The sequence below is a fragment of the Trichosurus vulpecula genome, chromosome 1, assembly GCF_011100635.1.
Source record: "Trichosurus vulpecula isolate mTriVul1 chromosome 1, mTriVul1.pri, whole genome shotgun sequence".
In the NCBI taxonomy this organism is placed as follows: Eukaryota; Metazoa; Chordata; class Mammalia; order Diprotodontia; family Phalangeridae; genus Trichosurus; species Trichosurus vulpecula.
The window spans coordinates 99,400,902-99,418,859 of record NC_050573.1 but is presented as its reverse complement, the minus strand read 5'-3'; positions in this window follow the sequence as shown (position 1 = coordinate 99,418,859).

Genomic DNA, 17,958 nt, shown 5'->3' with positions numbered 1-17,958 from the left:
GGAAGCACCTTGCCCCGGGCTCTTTGACATTGTTTCAGCTTTGGTCTTCTGTTGGTCTTGTTTCCCAATTCATTAATTTACTTACTCTTGGTTTCCTTTTGACTTCTGGATACTGACCTGTTACTCTGCATATATGCAACTATTTAGCCCTTTATAGTCTTAGATTTCCTGGGGTGCTTAGAGACTGAGTCACTTGCCCAGTGTCACAAAACCTTTTGTATGTGATTGCAGCAACATCCAACTATGCAGTCTAGGCTAGTTTTTCTCTGGTAATGAAAACATCTTTGAGGCTTAATTGGACAAGGGCATTAAGGCTCAAACTATGGACAAATTCCCAATTGTCTAAGAATAAAAGCCTAGTATAGGAAGAGTGGAGGATTTTCAGGCTTAACACACTCTGCTAACTGGCATGCCACCATGGCAAATTCAGAGACAGGAAAGGTACATCAAATGGACTCAATGCTATACCCTTGCTGATTGGCCTTTCCATGCTGGGATGAATAAGCTTCTTTTTATTAAATGTTAGAACAAGGATTCTTAAACTTTTGGGGTCATGACTCCTTTGAGAGTGATTAATTCAATCCCTGGTCCTTTTCTCCAGATAACATTTTTAAATTCATAAAATAAAACGCAGAGGATTACAAAGGAAATCAATTATATTGAAACCAGATATATTGAATATATAGTGTATATATATATGTATGTTATATAATATATGTATATGTATGTATGTATGCACATATGTATGTATATATGTATTATGTATGTATACACAAATTCAGAGACCCCAGGAAGATCTATGGATGTTTCCTTTTGTTCTAACTCCTAGCCTTAACCACTGGAACGTCCTGAGTCAGTCCTAGTCCACAACAATGTTTCCAAGGCACAATTCGAACCCAGGTCCACCTGACATAGAGGCCGGTTTTCTATGCACTGTCCCACACTGACTATTTTACATGGAGTAGATGTCTAATTAATGCTTTGTTGAGCGAATTAATGAATTTATTCATATTTTCAGGCTTTTCTTTGAGCCAGTTTTCAAACTAGTGCCTAATAATTATCTATAGGGTTTGATTTTTAGTTTTTTCCCCAGCTCTTTTGTTGGAAATGGGTTTGAGCTCCTTTAAATTTGACTTAGGTTTACCTCTTTTCAGCGTAATTCAATGAGAAGAGTAATTTGTAGAGAGCTCTGACAACTCTTGAGAGCTTTTCCTTCCAAAGAAAGAATCTGTGTTTTCCAAGAGTGAAATCCTTTGAAGCAAATTTGGTGCCAGACTCGATACCATTAGAGAGAAGTCACAAAGACTTTTCTGTGCCTCTCTTCTCCTGCTGTTTTTGAAGGGTTTGGAGCTGGGAGTAAGTCCCTGCAGAGCGCCTGTCCTTTCCTGATTCACCAAACACTCTGTTCCTGATCCCCACAACCCCCACAATTCCCCCAGCAAGGGATGAAAAAACCTGCAGTGACCTGGTGATATTCAAAGAGAAGTGTTTGGGAAGAGAAGCTTCCATGGAAATGTCAGGTTTATTGTTGCTGTCTTGGGTCTGTTGCAATGGCCACCTGAAGTTTTTCAGCAGCATGCATGCTGCTAGGTACCAGTGGAAAGATGTCTTTCCTAGACTCCTGGCAGGTTTTCTGTGTGGTGCTTTAAGAGGCTGGGAATTGGAAGCTTTTAAATAATGGTTTCAAGGCTCCTCACCTGCTAAGGAAGAACAGTGTGTGTGGCTCTGATGTCTGCGGTTTATTAATCTCACATCCAACCATGCAGAGTGTTGAGCAGTATAATAGGTAATGAAGGAGCTGGGATGACAAGAGACCGAGTGGGGATTTGAAGCAGGTTCTGCCAGAGGTTTTGAGAAACTCTCTGGTTCCTTTGGTCTGATATTCCATGGATCAACAAGACTGTCCCACAGAAAAGTTGTCAAGACAGGGAAGTTGATCTTCTATCCCCCTTTCACCTCCTATACAGTCCCATCTCTGAGCCTTTGTTCACACCATTTCTCCACGTGTGGAATGGACTCTTTCCCTTGGAAGGCAATATTAAGTAAGGGAAAAAATGCTTGTTTTAGAGTTAAAGGTCTTGGGTTCAAATTATGGCTCAACACATACCTTCTTCATGCATGCCTCCTAAAGTAATAATGATAGACAAATATTTTAATAGTGCTTTAAGGTTTGCAAAGTTCTTCACATAATGCTACCTTATTTGATGCCAATGATAATAAAAATTCGGAACTGAGGCTCAGAAAGGTTGCAAGACTCCCAGACTCACACCATTAGCAACTAGGGGGTAGCTAGGTAGCACAGTGCATAGAGTGCCTGGCCTGGAATCAGGAAGACCTGAGTTCAAATCTAGCCTCAGGCACTTACTAGCTGTGTGACCCTGGGCAAGTCACTTAAACCTCTTTGCCTCAGTTTCTTCATCTGTAAAATGAGCTGGAGAAGGATATGGCAAAACCATTCCAATATCTTTGCCAGGAAAACCCCAAACAGAGTCACAAAGAATTGGACACAAGCAAACAACAACAAACAACAACACGATAAGTGTATGAATGTATGTCTGTCTCTGCTGATTCAGGATCATGACTCAGGCTGGTCTAGAGCCCTAGCACCATAGACATCAACATTCAAACAAGTCATTGAACCAACCAATCAATAGGTGTTCATCAAGTGCCTACTATGTGCCAGACCCTATGCTAAGCACCAGGGATGCCCAAATGCTCTGATGGATTGAGCCCTCCCTAATGTGGATGTTCCCTTCAGCAATGCAGGTCATAACCCACCCATGCTTGTCCATCTCCTACAAGTCTTGTCCGTGTCCCCCCAAGTTGAACACAAGTGGTCTACCTAGAATTCTAGAAACCTCCACTGTATCCTTCTGATAGCAAGCGATTACCGGAAGAGTATTCTGGCTCTCCCCTGCCATGTGACCAGTCCATCTTCTCTTCTTACCATACATTTCCCCAATGGTATCTTTACTTAAGTTCTTCTACTAAGTTGTTCCTTGTTGCATGGTGCATGTTTCATGTACGTGTTACAGCATACCCATACCCATCATGCACCTCTCCATGGTCCTCTGTATTATACTCATTCTTAATTCTTTGCAGACTGTTGTATTCTATGTTTTGCTAATATTCAACAACAGCAGGATGATGTTGATATTACAAAAAGGTTTCATGGTGGAAATTCTGAAGTCGTTGAAAGAACCCTGCTATTACCCAAAAACAACTTAATTCAGTTCTGGAGCTGACTTATTATCCAAAAGACACTGGCACCTGGGAGAAGAAGGAGAAGCCTCAGTTTCCTTGTATGAACAATGGGAATAATGATATTTTTTTTACTAGCTAACTCACAGGATTGTTGAGAGCTTCAGAGTTTGCCAAGTCTTTGCAAATATTATCTCATTTGAGCCTCATATCCACGCTGGGAGGTAGGTGCTATCATTACAAACGAAGAAACTGATGCAGAAAGGGGTTAAGTAATTTGCCAAGGGTCACACAGCTATTAATAATATGAGGTTATGGAGAATTTTATATGATATGATGATGAGCAAAGGGAGCACAACCAGGAGAACATTGTACACAACCACAGACACATTGTTTCTGCGATGACTAACTTTGATAGACTTGGATCTTCTCAAAAATGCAAGGTTCTAAGACAGGTCGAAAAGACTCATGATGGAAAAGGCTATCCATATCCAGAGAAAGAATTATGGAATCTGAATGCAGACAGAAGCAAACTATTCGCTCTCTTTTTTCTTTTCTTTTCTTTTAGGTTTTGTTACATCTTTCTCATGGTTCAATTCATCAGTTATAATTCTTTACAACTGGATTATTGGGAAAGTAAGTTTAATGTGAAGGTATATATAGAACTATATCAGATTATGTGCCATTTTGGGGGAGGGAGAGGGCAGAGGGGAGATGGAGGAGGAGAAAATTAGGAATTCAAAAACCTGTGAGACTGAGTGTTGTAAACTAAAAAAAAAAAAAGGAATTAAAAAAAACAATGCTGAATACAAGTCAGGCTAGCATAGGCAGGAGAAAAAGAAGTAGATTTGGAATCTGAAAACCTGAGCTCTAAAAAAAAAATGAGGTTGGATTTGAACTCAGGTCCTCCTTATTCCAGGTCCAGTACTCTCTCTACTGTATTATGTCACTGCTCCTAGTCAGTCAGTCAGTCAGTCAGTAAACATGTGTTAAGTATCTACTATGTTCTAAGACCTATGCTGTGGTTTTGTTTTTCTTTCTTTCATATTTGGGCAGAGAGGAGTGGAAAAGAGAGATGGATTTTCTTTGATTTAAAAAAAAAGTTTAATTTAAAATAAAATGAAGGAATTGGACTAGAATGAGATCATTTATAAGGTCTTAGAGTTATGACCTTGTGATGTACGTCTGCAGGATCTAATAAAAAGACCCCTGGACCTAGAATCAGGAAGCCTAGGTTTGAATCCTAGCTCTAACATTGACTAGCTCTATGATTCTGGGCAATTATTTTTGCTCTCTGAGCCTCCACCTTTTCACCTGTAAAATGGGGATAAAATATTTAGAACTACTTTGTAAGGTAAGTAGAGTGACAAAAAGGCATCATAAACCTTAAAATGACAAAGAAATGTGACTTATTATGTCTGTATGTGGAACTGGTTCATGCAACTGAAGTCCAAGATTTTATATTTTAAGGGAGACAAGCTTGATGAGGGACACAATGTTAAAACATTCTAACACTTAATATCATCTATCCACAAGTACACTAGATAATAAACTCCATGAGCCCAGATCTTGGGATCTTATATTCAGAACCAACCAGGACCACAGAGACCATGTAGTCTAATCCCTCATTTATCAATGAGAATCTGAGATCTAAAGAGCTTGTGACTCTCTCAGGATTGCATAGTTAATAAGCAAGAGAGGCAGGATTTGATCCCAGTTCCTCTGACCCAAAATTCAGTGTTCTTTCCATGGTATCACGATAAGGCAAGTCTTATCTTAAAATTGTATAATTTTACGTAGGTACTGTGATGCTGTAAGGAGATGAGATTTCATTTCATCAATATTGGTGCACCCTATGTGCCCTATGGTGATCCTAACCTTTCTGTGCTTTAAGAGAAAGTCTCACAGAAAGAATTTCTGTGATTGGGGGAGGAGCGGGAAACTATCAAGAAGCAGCCAACCCTCTCATGATGAGCCTCTCCATATATTATTGTGTTATCTAGGAAAGGGAGCAATAATCACAAAGAACATGTGTGGCTTCATAAAGAATAGGTCATGTCAGAATAACCTTATTTCCTTTTTATCGGCATTGGGAAACTGACAGATCAGGAAAACGCTTTAGATGTAATTTACCTGGATTTTAGCAAAGCCTTTGAGAAAGTATATTACACTGATCTTGTGGAGAAGGTAGAGAGATGTGGGCCAGATGATAGATGGATTCAGGACTAGTTGAAAGGTGGCATTCAACATTTCTCATTAAGGGGTCAATTTAAATTTAGCTGTAGGTCTGCAGAGGAGTATTACACGGATCTATTGTGCTCCAGATGGCCACCTACCATCATCTGCCATCTATAGAACCTTTTATTTGGGCAGGGCAATTGGGGTTAAGTGACTTGCCCAAGGTCACACAGCTAGTACATGTGTCAAGTGTCTGAGGCCGGATTTAAGCTCCTGATTCCAGGGTTGGTGCTGTACTCACTGTGCCACCTAGCTGCCCCCTATAGGGCCTTATTTACCTGTGCTCCTCCATTGTATTCTAGGCATACACTATCTTCTGCCACCTATGACTCCAAAAGGCCTGCCTTACTCCTGTCTGGACATTCTCCATGGCCTCCTTTCCAACCACAAAGAGCTACCACTGTGATGGCCTGGGACAACTGTGCTTGGAAACAAACACCAGTGGACAATGACAGTCTACATGAACTCATTCCTCAGGGATTAATATACTTCTGTTACATCATACCCATCCCATCTCAGTGATTATGAAACCTAGTTACCATTGTTCAGATCCCATTTTCCAACCCCCATGGGTTGCTTCCTTATTATCATTCCCATCAACCCCCTCTCCCCCACTTCCTATTCTAAAGCTTCCTAGCCTTTCCATTGTACTCTCTTAAATGCCTGTTCCATTGGTAACAAACTGGATTTGGTTTTAAAACTTCTTTCTCCAACTACCTTCTTGAACTCAATAAAACTTGACTTCCTTCTGATGATACAGCTTCCCTGTTTACAGTTTCCAGTACTGATTGAACTTTCACTCATTCACCCCAACTCACTGGTCTTGGTACAGGGGTTATTCCTCATTGTTTCTGTGGTAGGATCTCCTACCACAATCACTCAGTAACCCCTTTCCTTCCTTGAAATTCGTTCGATTCATATTTATCATCCAATCAAGATTCTGGTAGTTGTGTCTGTAGACCTCCAGGACACTATCCTTCTTTCCTCTATGAATGTAGAGCCTGGCTTACAATCTTTCTCTCCTCCTCAGCTCCTGCTGAGGTGACTTCAACTAGGAGACTTCAACAAACACATTTATACTTCCTCAGATAGTACAACCTCCTAATTTCTTGACTTATTCATGTCCCATGAATAAGCTTCCTTCATCCCATCAAAAACTACACATGGAGAAGGTCATACTCTTGATCCTTACATCATCCACCAGTGTTCCACATTTATATCCATGAATTCTGAAATTCCTTCCATAGTTTGTTGTCACTCCACCTCTCCCTCTCCCTTTAAGTTCTAAACCCTATTCCAGGGATGAGGAACCTACAGCCTGGAGGCCACATATGGCCTTCTAGGTCCTTGGGTGCAGCCTTTTCACTGAATCCAAGTTTTACAGAACAAATCCTTTTATTAAGGGATGTGTTCTGTGAAGTTCGTATTCAGTCAAAGGGCCACACTTGGGGATCTAGAGGGCCACATGTGGCCTTGAGGCCACAAGTTCCCCACCCTTGCCCTATTCTTTGTCCTTACCATGACCTATAATTCCTTAACCCCCTAATTCTTTCCCAGGCCACTTCCCCTGTGCTGGTTATACTCTCTTCCCTCCCCATCTTGCCCCCTCAGTGAACCAGTTTAACTCTATGTCCTCTTCTCTTGAGTCCCTTTCCTCCTTATCCTGTCAAAGATGATACCCTTCAAACCCCCAAACTGGCATTATTCCTTCCATTCTATGGCTTCGTTCCTATTCATATAGTGCTAAACAAAGCTGGAGAAAATCATGGGACTCTGCTAACTGGCTTCACTACAAGTTCATATTACTTAATATTAACCAGGCTCTCACTATGGAAAGACAATTCTTTTATACTTCCTTAATTGATTCACTATCCCACTGCCCACAGGGGCTTCTCCAAACCTTTTTATCTCTCCTCAAACATCCTATAGCTCTACCTCCCTTCACCCTCTCAGCTGAGAATTTTGTTTCATATGGCACTGAAAAATTGAGGCCATTCACAGAGATCTCCCTCTTCTGTCTTTCTCCACATCTGACATCACTCAGATACCTTCTACAAGTATCTCCTCCTTGACCCTTGTTTCATATTGAGAGGTGGCCCTTTTCCTTGGCAAACCAAACCCTTCTATATGCAGAAGCGATTCCATTCCAACCTAGCTTCTCCAGAAGATTATTCTATCTCTCATTCATCTTTCTATCTATCATCTCATTCATCTCATATTCTCATTCATCTTCAATTTCTTCATGTCTATTGGCTGCATCCCTACTGCCTTAAAATGCCATTGTGTCTTCTGTCCTTGAAAACACCCACCTGATTCACCCATCTCTGCTTGCTCTTGTCCTATATTTCCCTTTCCTTTTGTAGCTAACCACCTTAAAATGATATCTAAATAGGTCCTTCCATTTCCTTTCCTCTCACTCTTTTCTTAACTTTCTGCTGTCTGCTTCTGACATTATTCAGCTAAAACTGTTCTTGCCAAAGTTATGAATGATTTCTTAATTTCCCAATCTAATTACCCTTTGGGCATCTAGGTGACACAGTGGATAGAGTTCTAGGCCTGGAGTCAGGAAGATTCATCTTCCTGAGTTCAAATCTGTCCTCAGAGACTAGTTTTGTGACCCTGGACAAGTCATTTAACCCTTTTGCCTCAATTTCCTCTTCTGTAAAATGAGCTGCAGAAGGAAATGCTGAACCACTGCAGTATCTTTGCCATGAAAACCCCAGATGGGGTCATGAAAAGTTGGACGTGAGTGAAACAACTGAACAAAAATAACCTTTGCTCAGTTCTCATCCATTTTGACCTCTCCGTAGCCTCTAACACTGTCCATCACCTTCTACTATTTTATACTCTATTCTCTCTAGGTTTCCATGACACTCTTCTCTTTTGATTCTCTTCCTACCTGCCTGACCACTACTTTTATGTCTCTTTTTCTGGATTGCCATCCAGGTTATGCCCTTAAAATGTAAACTCTGTCCCGGAGTCTTCTCTCTTCTCCCTTTGTATTATTTCACTTGATGATCTTTTTGACTCCCATGGATTCAATTATCATCCCTAAAAAGGTGATTTTCAGATCTACTGGAACAGCCCTAACCTCTCTCCCAACCTCTGGTCTGACATCTCTACCTCCCTATTGGGACGTCTCTAATGGAATATCACATAGACATCTTAAATTTGACATGATCAAAGCTAAATATTTTTTATCTTTTCTTCCAAACCCTTCCCTCTTCCTAACTTTGCCATTACTATTGAAGTTATCCCTATGTTCCCAGTCACTAAGGTTGTAACCTAGGTGTCATCTTCTCCTCCTTACTTTCTGTTACCCCTCTCCCATATCTACTCAGTTGTCAAGTCCACGGTAACATCTCTCATGTATGCCCCCTTTCCTCCTCTGACCTTGCCAACCACACTAGTGCAGGCTTTCATCACCTCATGACATGACCATTGCAAATGCCCGCTGGTTTATCTCTCAGCCTCAAATCTCTCCCCGCTCAAATTCATCTTCTACTCAGCTGTCTGACTGAATTTCCTAAAACATAGGTCTGGCCATATCACCTTCCTATTCAATAAACTCCAGTATTTCATATTGCCTCCAAAATAAAATAAAAAAATCTTTTGTTTGACTTCTAAAACTCTTCATAACCTGGACCCTTCTTACTTTTCCATTTGTCTTACACAAGATGCTCCATCTTCCAATGGAGCATTTTTACGCTCTGTCCTTCAAATCTGGCATGCTCTTCCTTCTTATCTCTGCCTGTTTCCCTGGCTTTCTTCAACTGTCAGCTAAAGTTTTACATTCTGCAAAAAGTCTTTCCTGGTTCTTAATCTTAAAGTCTTCCCTCTGATACTATGTCTAATTTATCCTGTTTGTGTGTGGTTGTTTGCACATAATCTCCTCCTCCAACTGTGAGCTCCTTGAGAGCAGGGACTACTTCTGTTTTTGCTTTTGACTTGTCTTTCTTTGTATTCCTATTGCTTAATATTGGGCCTGTTACATAGCAGGCACTTAATAAATTCAAACTTACTGACTGAGTAACCTGTAGTTATCCTTCTAATATTTAACACTTTTATCAATAACTTGGATAAAGATGTAGATGGCATATTTATCAAATTCTCAGATGACACAAAGCCAAAAGGGATAGCTAACACAGTAAATAAATGATTAGCATGAAAAAAGAAGTAATTTAAAAGCTGGAGCACTGGTACATATCTAATAAGATAGAATTTACTAGGGATAAATGTAAAGTCTTATATTTATGCCTATTAAATTCATTGCAAATGCACAATATTGGTGAGCTTAGAGTTAGAGTAAAATTTATGTGATGAAATCTAGTGAGTTTAGAGTTCCGAAATATCCATATCATTTGGCAATGTACCAGGTCATGCTCAGGAAGGGATGCTGAGGTCTTGGGCTGCATTAAGAGAGGCATAACTTCCAGAATGGAATGTCCCATAGATATTGCTAATTCAACATGTCCAAAATAGAATTCCTTAGTTTTAACCTAAAATTTATCTTTCTTCTGAACTTTCTTACACCGTTGAAGATAGGACCATCCTTCTGTGTCTCCCAGTTTTGCAAGCTCAGAATTATCATCAACTCCTCACTGTCCATCATTTCACTTACCCAATGAGTTGCCAAGGATTGTTGATTCTACCTCCTCAAAATTTGGGTACAGATCTAGCACTCAAAAAAAAGCTCAAGGTGGGATACTGACTTGAGAGGCATTTGTACAGAGATGCAAATTGAAGTGGTTGAGAGGGGAGGGGAGGGGAGGGGAGGGGAGGGGAGCAGAGGGGAGCGGAGGGGAGGAAGGGGAGGAGAGAAGAGGGTCATGAGCAACAGTTCATGGTAGCATACCCATTAAGAGTTTGGAAAGAAGAATTCTGCTGAGGAACAGAGGAATGGTTAGAGAAGTAGGAGAAAAAACATGAGAGTTTGGGAACTTTGAGACTGAGGGAGTAGACTTTGGCATTTAAGATTTGGCATTTAAAGTGGCCCCTTCCTATCATTTGAAGAGTGCTTCGTATTACTCCCCTCCTTACTCTACATGCTTATTCATTCTGACCTCCACTTCTTCAAGAACAAAACTCCACATCCACCCCTGTGCCTCTGCATTCCCTGTTCCTCCTGCCTAGAAGGTTCTGTGTCCTGACTTTCACATCTGAGGATCCACGGCTTCTTTAAAGTCTTAGCTCATCACCACCTTCAGCACATGGCCTTTCTTGATCTCTCAGCTGTTAGTGCCTTTCTCTTCTAAGGTTACCTTTCATCAACTGTATATGTATCTTGTACTATAATAATGTTTGCAAAGTGTGGCACAAATGTTGTATCATTTTATCTTTATAACAGCCTTGGTGCTATTATTTTACTCATTTTAGAGATGAGGAACCTAAGGCAGGCAAAGATTAGGTCATCCAACTAAGGAAGTGTCTGTGAGGTTGGATTTTAATTCAAGTCTTCTTGACTTGACTCCAGGTCCAGAGCTTTATCTATATATAACCTTGTGTGTTTGTGTGTGTGTGAAATATATACATATATATATATGTATATACACACACACACATATATATGCAGATATACACTGGCACACAGTAGTATCTATGCATGTGCACATACATATATACATATATGTGTATGTATGGTGCAGCTAGGTGGCACAGTGGATAGAATGCTGGTCCTGGAATGACATAGAGTCATCTTTTTGAGTTCAAATCTGACCTGAGACACTCAGTAGCAGTGTGAGTTTCCTTATCTGTAAACTGAGCTGGAGAAAGAAATGGCAAGCCTCTCCAGTGTCTTTGTCAATAAAATCCCAAATGGGTTCGTAAAGAGTGGACATGACAAAAAACTAAACAACAAATATGTATGTATACATTTTTGTATACATGTATACACTTATTCTCTCTCTATATGTATGCATGTGCATATATGTGTGTATCTATATATGTATCTATAGATATGTATGTATGTGGGTATATGTATGTATGTATCTATCTATCTATCTACACTCAGTATATGTACTCATTCCCTATTTCTGGTGCATCTTCTCTCCCCCATTGCTGAGTCCTTCCCATCTACCTATAAGCATGCTCAGAATAGATCAGGCCTAAAGACAGCCCCCAACCAAAAGCTTTCTATTAATATATATGTATATACATATGTGTGTATGTATGTATATGTTTGTATGTATAGACACACACACACAAGGTTTCCATCCTTAATGTTCGTATTTGTGCCCAACTTGTGATAGAGCCTTCTGGGCTCATAGGCACACAGCTGAGCACACTGCATATTGACCCCGATATCATGAAGTCATTCTGGACCTCTTCTAGCACAAAGGACAAACAACAACAATATATGAGGTAGGGTGTATGTGTGTGTGTGTGTGCATGTATGAATGTATATGCAAATAGAAAGCTTGGGGGTGGGGAGGGGATGTTGTCTTTAGGCCTGGTGTACTCTGAGCATATTTATAGGTAGATGGGAAGGCGTCAGCAGTGGGGTGGAGAAGATGCATGAGAAATAGAGAATGAGTATTGCAGCAAGGTCTTGGAGGAGGCAGGAAGAGATGGGATCAAGGGATGAGCCTTAGTAAACAGTAGGAATGTCTCTTCTGTGATTCTAAGGAAGACAGGAAGAATTGTATACAATGAGAAGGTTGGACTAATGAGCTCCAAAGTCCTTTCCAGTCCTCTAAATCCTATGACATGTTACTCCATGATGCTGGGAAGTTTTGAAAAATGAAAGAGAGATGCTAATTTTTGGAAGGATACAATGAACAGCCTGCATCTTTTCCTAAAGGGAATGTGGTTAGATAGTAGCTCTAAGAGTTGAGGATAAAGTGAATTTGGGGCTGATCCAGAATGAACAGAGAAGACAAAAATATTTGGAACAGTCCTTGGGGGAATGAAATAAGGAATGAATAAGGGTAGAGTGTAAGCATTGTTAATATGATGGCAAGAACTCAGGTGAAGTTATGCAGTATAAATTTGTAGTATGTAAAAAAATAAAGGTTGATTTCATGATTTTTTTAGTAATATTCAGCAACTCTGGAGCATGAATGGAGAAATTGGATGGTGGACTTTCCATAATAAGGATTTTAAGTTGGACAGCATAGAAATTCTGGGAGACAAAAGATTCTAGGGTGGTACAGTAGCTGTTGAAATATTAAAATCCTAAAGCATTAAAATTGGGTATTAAGAAAAGTAAACCTAGAGTGGGAGAGATGAACTGGGACACGGGGATAAGTCAAAGACCAAGGACACAATGAAAATGAAGCATGAGAGTAGGGGAGATGGAAAGATGGGAAATTTCAGATGGAAGATTGGAATGTCAAGATTATGAGTTTTGGAGGTGGTGAAATTCTGAAAGATAGACATGACTATTTAAATGTGTGGCTACTATGAGGCACAGATAGTTATCAACATTAAGGAATTTGAGGAATTGTGAGCTAAGGGTGTCAGAGAAATGGACAATGTGAATATTGACGTTCCCAAGGATGATTGCAGGGGACAGCATGGAGAAGAAGAGTATGAGATGAATATTTTTTAATATAATTGAAAATGTTAGTAGAATGACTTGGATATAATTAGATGACAGCAACAAGTATGGAGAAAGGATAGAATAAGGGGTTTACATGGGCTTCAAAAGATCATAGGATCATATTTGGAGCTAGAAAGAACTTAGCTGTCATCTAGTCCACCCCCTTTTTAGAAGTCACTGGGGTACATCTGGAAAGACAGGACCTGAGTTCAAAATTCAAATCCTATCTCTGATTCTTACTACCAACGTGGCCTTGGGCAATCTGTCAGTCAATAAGCACTAATTTAGTGCTTACTGTGTGTAGGCAACATGGTGGTACACTGGATAAATTACTAACCTCCTGTAGCTTTCAGTTTTTTCACTTGTGAAATGAAGGGGTTGGATTATTTGGCCTCGGAGGTCCTTTTCAGCTCTAGATATGTGATACTATCTTTCTATAGATGGAGGAACAATCAATAAAGAAATACTTATCAAATGCCTATTTTATGGCAGCTATATGGTGCAGTGGATAGAGTGCTCAGCCCGGAGTGAAGAAGACCTGAGTTCAAATCTAGCCTCAGACGCCTACTAGCTGTGGACCCTGAGCAGGTCACTTAACCCTGTTTGCCTCAGTTCCACATCTGTGAAATGAACTGCAGAAGGAAATGGCAAACCACTGTAATACCTTTGCCAAGAAGACCCCAAATTGGGTCACGAAGAGTTACACATGACTCCAAACCAACTCAGCAACATCCACAACAACAACAATTATGTGACAGGTTCATGTTGAGCAAAGGAGTCATAGAGGCAAAAGCAAAAACTTCCTGCCTTCACGGAGCTCGTATTCTAGCTAAGTGAGAGATAACATGTACCATGCTTAGACAGGGTGACAGGGGTCAGGAAGGACTAGCAGCTGGGGCGTCAGGGAAGACCCCATGCAGGTGGTTATGTTTGAGATGAGTGTTCAAGGAAATGAAGGTTTCTGAAAGACTGAAATGTCGAAGAAGTGTATGCCAAACACGGGATAAACCATGAAAAGACTTGGATTTAAGAGATGTGGTGTCATGAAAGTAGGATGGAAAGAAGGAAGGAAGGAGGGAGGGAGAAGGGAGGGAGGGAGGGAGGAAAGAACGAAGGAAGGAGGGAGGGAGGCAGGGAGGGAGGAAGGGAGGAAGGAAGGAAGGGAGGGAGGGAGGAAGGAAAAGAAGAAGGAAGAGAGGAAGGAAGGAAAGGAAAGAAAGGAAAGGAAAGGAAGGGAGGAAAGGAAGGAGGAAGGGAGGAAAGAAGGAAAAGGAAGGATTTATTAGATACCGCATGCAAAGCACTGTGTTCATTGCTGGGGATATAAATAGAAAAATAAGACTTCTCTCAAAGAGCTCATATTCAAATGGGGAAGACAACACATATAGAAGGTTTTAGATACAAGTTCCAGATGCTAAACCATTTGACAGTGATAAAGACTTTGGTGATACGAATTTTCTTTTCTGGCAGTAACACTTGAAGGAGCAGTTTTCACATTGCATCTCAACAAGAGTTGCTACCCATTTGTTTGTAGATGCTGACCTGGAAGTATTGCTATTCCCAAGGCAGTTGGTTTTGGGGTCCTGGGCTGTCTCCATTAGATTCTGAAAGAAGATGGTAGAGCTTGAATTTGCTTGGCATGTGATACCTCCCATCTCCCCTTAAGGATGCCCTCTGCTTCAGTTAGGCTGGTTTGTCTATCATGTGAGTAGTAGTTGGTTGACATTTGACAGAGTCATGAGAAACACTAAAAAAGCCAATGACTGGATCATAATGTGCTTTGGGGGGTAGTCATTCTCAGAGAGGTTATGGAACTTGCCTACATTCACCTACATTTATCCATTGATGGATTATTTAATGATTGAGAACTTGCAATGGGGAACAAGACATATACCTCCCTACTACTTAGGAGATTGGAAGGAAAGGTAGCTATCAGTATATAGATCTGTAAGGGACATGGTGGAGAAAAGCCAAATTTCTTTTAAATTGAGGAGATGGAGGGAATTTGGTTGACAAGGGTGAAAATGTAGGAGAGATTGCCAATAGGACTTTCTGTCCTTCACTACGGCCTCTGACTCTGGCTGCTCCTTTGGATCTTATGAACTCTCCAATCCCTGACTACCTTCACCTGTGTATCTATCCTTGGTTACTGACCCTTTTTATCAGCCTCTATTTTTCCCACTTGCCAGCTCTTAGAACTCAGTATTTGGGGAGACCTTCCTCTTCCTCTCAACCCCAAGGCATTACTGGCCTGAGGACTCAGCCTACACTAAATTGAGACCAAAGAGATCTGAGAAGCATTGGCTGGAAGACAATTGAGAAAGATGCTGCAAGAAAAGGAGCTAATAATTTGGGGTTAGAGACATTCCTTCTTTAACATTTGGAAGCTTTTAAGTGGATATAGATTTGACCTGCTGGTTCTGGAAGACAGATCCCAAGCTTCCCATGTTTTATTCATATTGTCACTTGTAATGAAATATCATTTAATTTTCCATTTCTAAATGGATTGTGTTTCCTTTCTGAGGTCTAGCTCAATCTTGCAGGTTTGCAGCAATTGTTATCATCATCCTCCCAAATACAGCTGAATGATGGGCCTCATGCACAGAATTAATACTTTCTTTCTCTTTCTTATTTTTGGCAGGTGGCTTTAATTTATTATTTAGTTCCATTTCTCCTGTGATAGCCAAAGAACATGCTTTTTGTGAATGCCACAGTGCACTTAATTCTTGGAGACAATTTACACATTAAAAATAAATTGCGAGCTCCCTGTGGGTTTCTGCATGTTGACACATTTTAGATTAAGGACAGTAATGCAGGTATCTCTCAGCCTTTCAATAAGTAAGATGGATAAAAAAAAGAAAGAAAAGGAAGAGAGCTTGTTAGCAAGTCTGAGGTCTAAGAAATGGCTAGTGGGAAAATAGCTTCACCCACTGAATGAGTGGAGTTCAATAGTGATTGGGCTATGCCTTCTCTTCAACACAGTCTAAACCCACATGGATGCTGGACCATGGTGACCTCTGAACCATCCTGCATTTGGGCCATGGAACTTTGGTGCCATAGTCTGTCCTGGGCAAGCACTATTGGCTTCTGATTAAGCAAACCTCAGAAGAGGAAAATGTTAATCCTGGGGGTTTTATATACCACTTGCTGTTTCTTTCTTTACCTAAACCCATACCTATGCCACAGGGGTGAAGGAGGCAGGGAGGTCTTACTGGGAAGCCAGTGAGTGCAAACCAAAGACTAAGCTGGGTTGGGAGTGTCTTCATGACACTGAAATCTAAGAGGTGAGAGAAATGGCAGAAGGCCAATACAGGAGCAGATATTGAGGCTAGGAAGTCAGTAAGGGGTCATGGAGCAAAATAAAGGGAGTATTTGGGAGCTAGCTGATGATTTGTCTGGCTCAACCTGACTAGCTCCTCAAAACATCTGTCTTTTTATTGTGGCTATTTGTGGTGCCTGTCCCAGATCTGTACTCATGTGTCATAGATGAAGGATCTGCCATGCTGGTGAGCAAGACTTACTAATTGACTCACCCACGCCCATTAGGCCACGGATTCTTGGGATTGGTTGATGCAGATCCTGCCTTATACACCAAAAAAAAAGGACACTGAAAATGATTATTATGATTATTAATAAAAATAATTCCAATAATCTTCTATTATTATTATCATTAATATTAAAGTAACAATAGCTTACATTTCTGTAATGTTTTGCAGTTTTAAAAGCACTTTTGTTTCTCCTCTGGGATGTAGATTATCCAGATCTTTTTTGTCCCAGTTTGCGGGGGGAAAAATTGAGTCTCAGAAATGTTATACAACTAGTAAATTAGGCCACTAGGATTCAGATCAGGTCTTCTGAGTCTCCAAGTCTGGGGTTCTTTCTGCTGCGCAAACTCTGCTTTCTTCCCTTCAAGCTGTATTTCAAAGGACCCCCGCCACATTAGCATGGCAAAAGGGAATTGATCACATAAGCCTGAGTTGACTGTTATACAGTTTCCTTATTCATGACCAAAGAAGTAAAATAGAAGAAATAACATCGACTATATATTTAAAGCACTGACTCACAGGCTGTGAGTTGTGGAACGCTACAGGGTCTGAAGAACTGAATGAGTAGATGATGCAAGGGACAATAGAGAGGCATGCAGCAGGTAAGGGTAGAAGGGAACAAACTTTTATTGACTGCCAACTATATGCCAGCTGCTGTTCAGTCACATCCAATACTTTGTGACCCCACTTGGGGTTCTCTTGGCAAAGATACTGGAACGGTTTGCTGTTTTCTTCTCCAGCTCATTTTACAGATGGGGAAACAGGCAAATAGAGTTAAGTGACTTGTCCAGGGTCCCACAGCTGGTAAGTGTCTGAGGCCAGATTTGAACTCAAAAAGATGAGTCTTCCTCACTGCAGGCTGAACACTCTAACCACTGTGCCACCTAGATGCCCCACTATGTGCCAGGCCCTGTGCTAAATGCTTTACTATACTATCTCATTTGCGATAATAATAAATAATAACTATAAAGCACTCAATCGGTCTTAGGACCTGTGCCAAATACTTTACTATGATTTATTTCATTTGATTCTCACGACAATCCTGGGAGGTTGGTGCTATGATTAACCTCATTTTTTGTAGCTGAGGATAATGAGGCAAATGGAGAACTAAGTGACTTGTCCAGGAGTACATAACTAGTAAGAGTCTGAGGCTGGATTTGAATTCAGGTCTTTCTGACTCCTGGCTCAGCATTCTGTCCACCGCAACCCCTCATTGCCTGCCCACCAAGCAGTTGTGAGTAAGCTACATCACGTGCTAAATAAGAACTTGAATATCATCAGGTAAATGCATGGCCAGAAAGGATGATGGGATGGCCATGTGGTTAGAGCAAGGGATAGCGAGCAGACAGGCCTAGGGCTCCACCGGTGTCCTTGTAACATCAAGAAAAAGGGAAGGAAGCCTCCACCATATTGAGTGGACCCCGTGGCTGACTT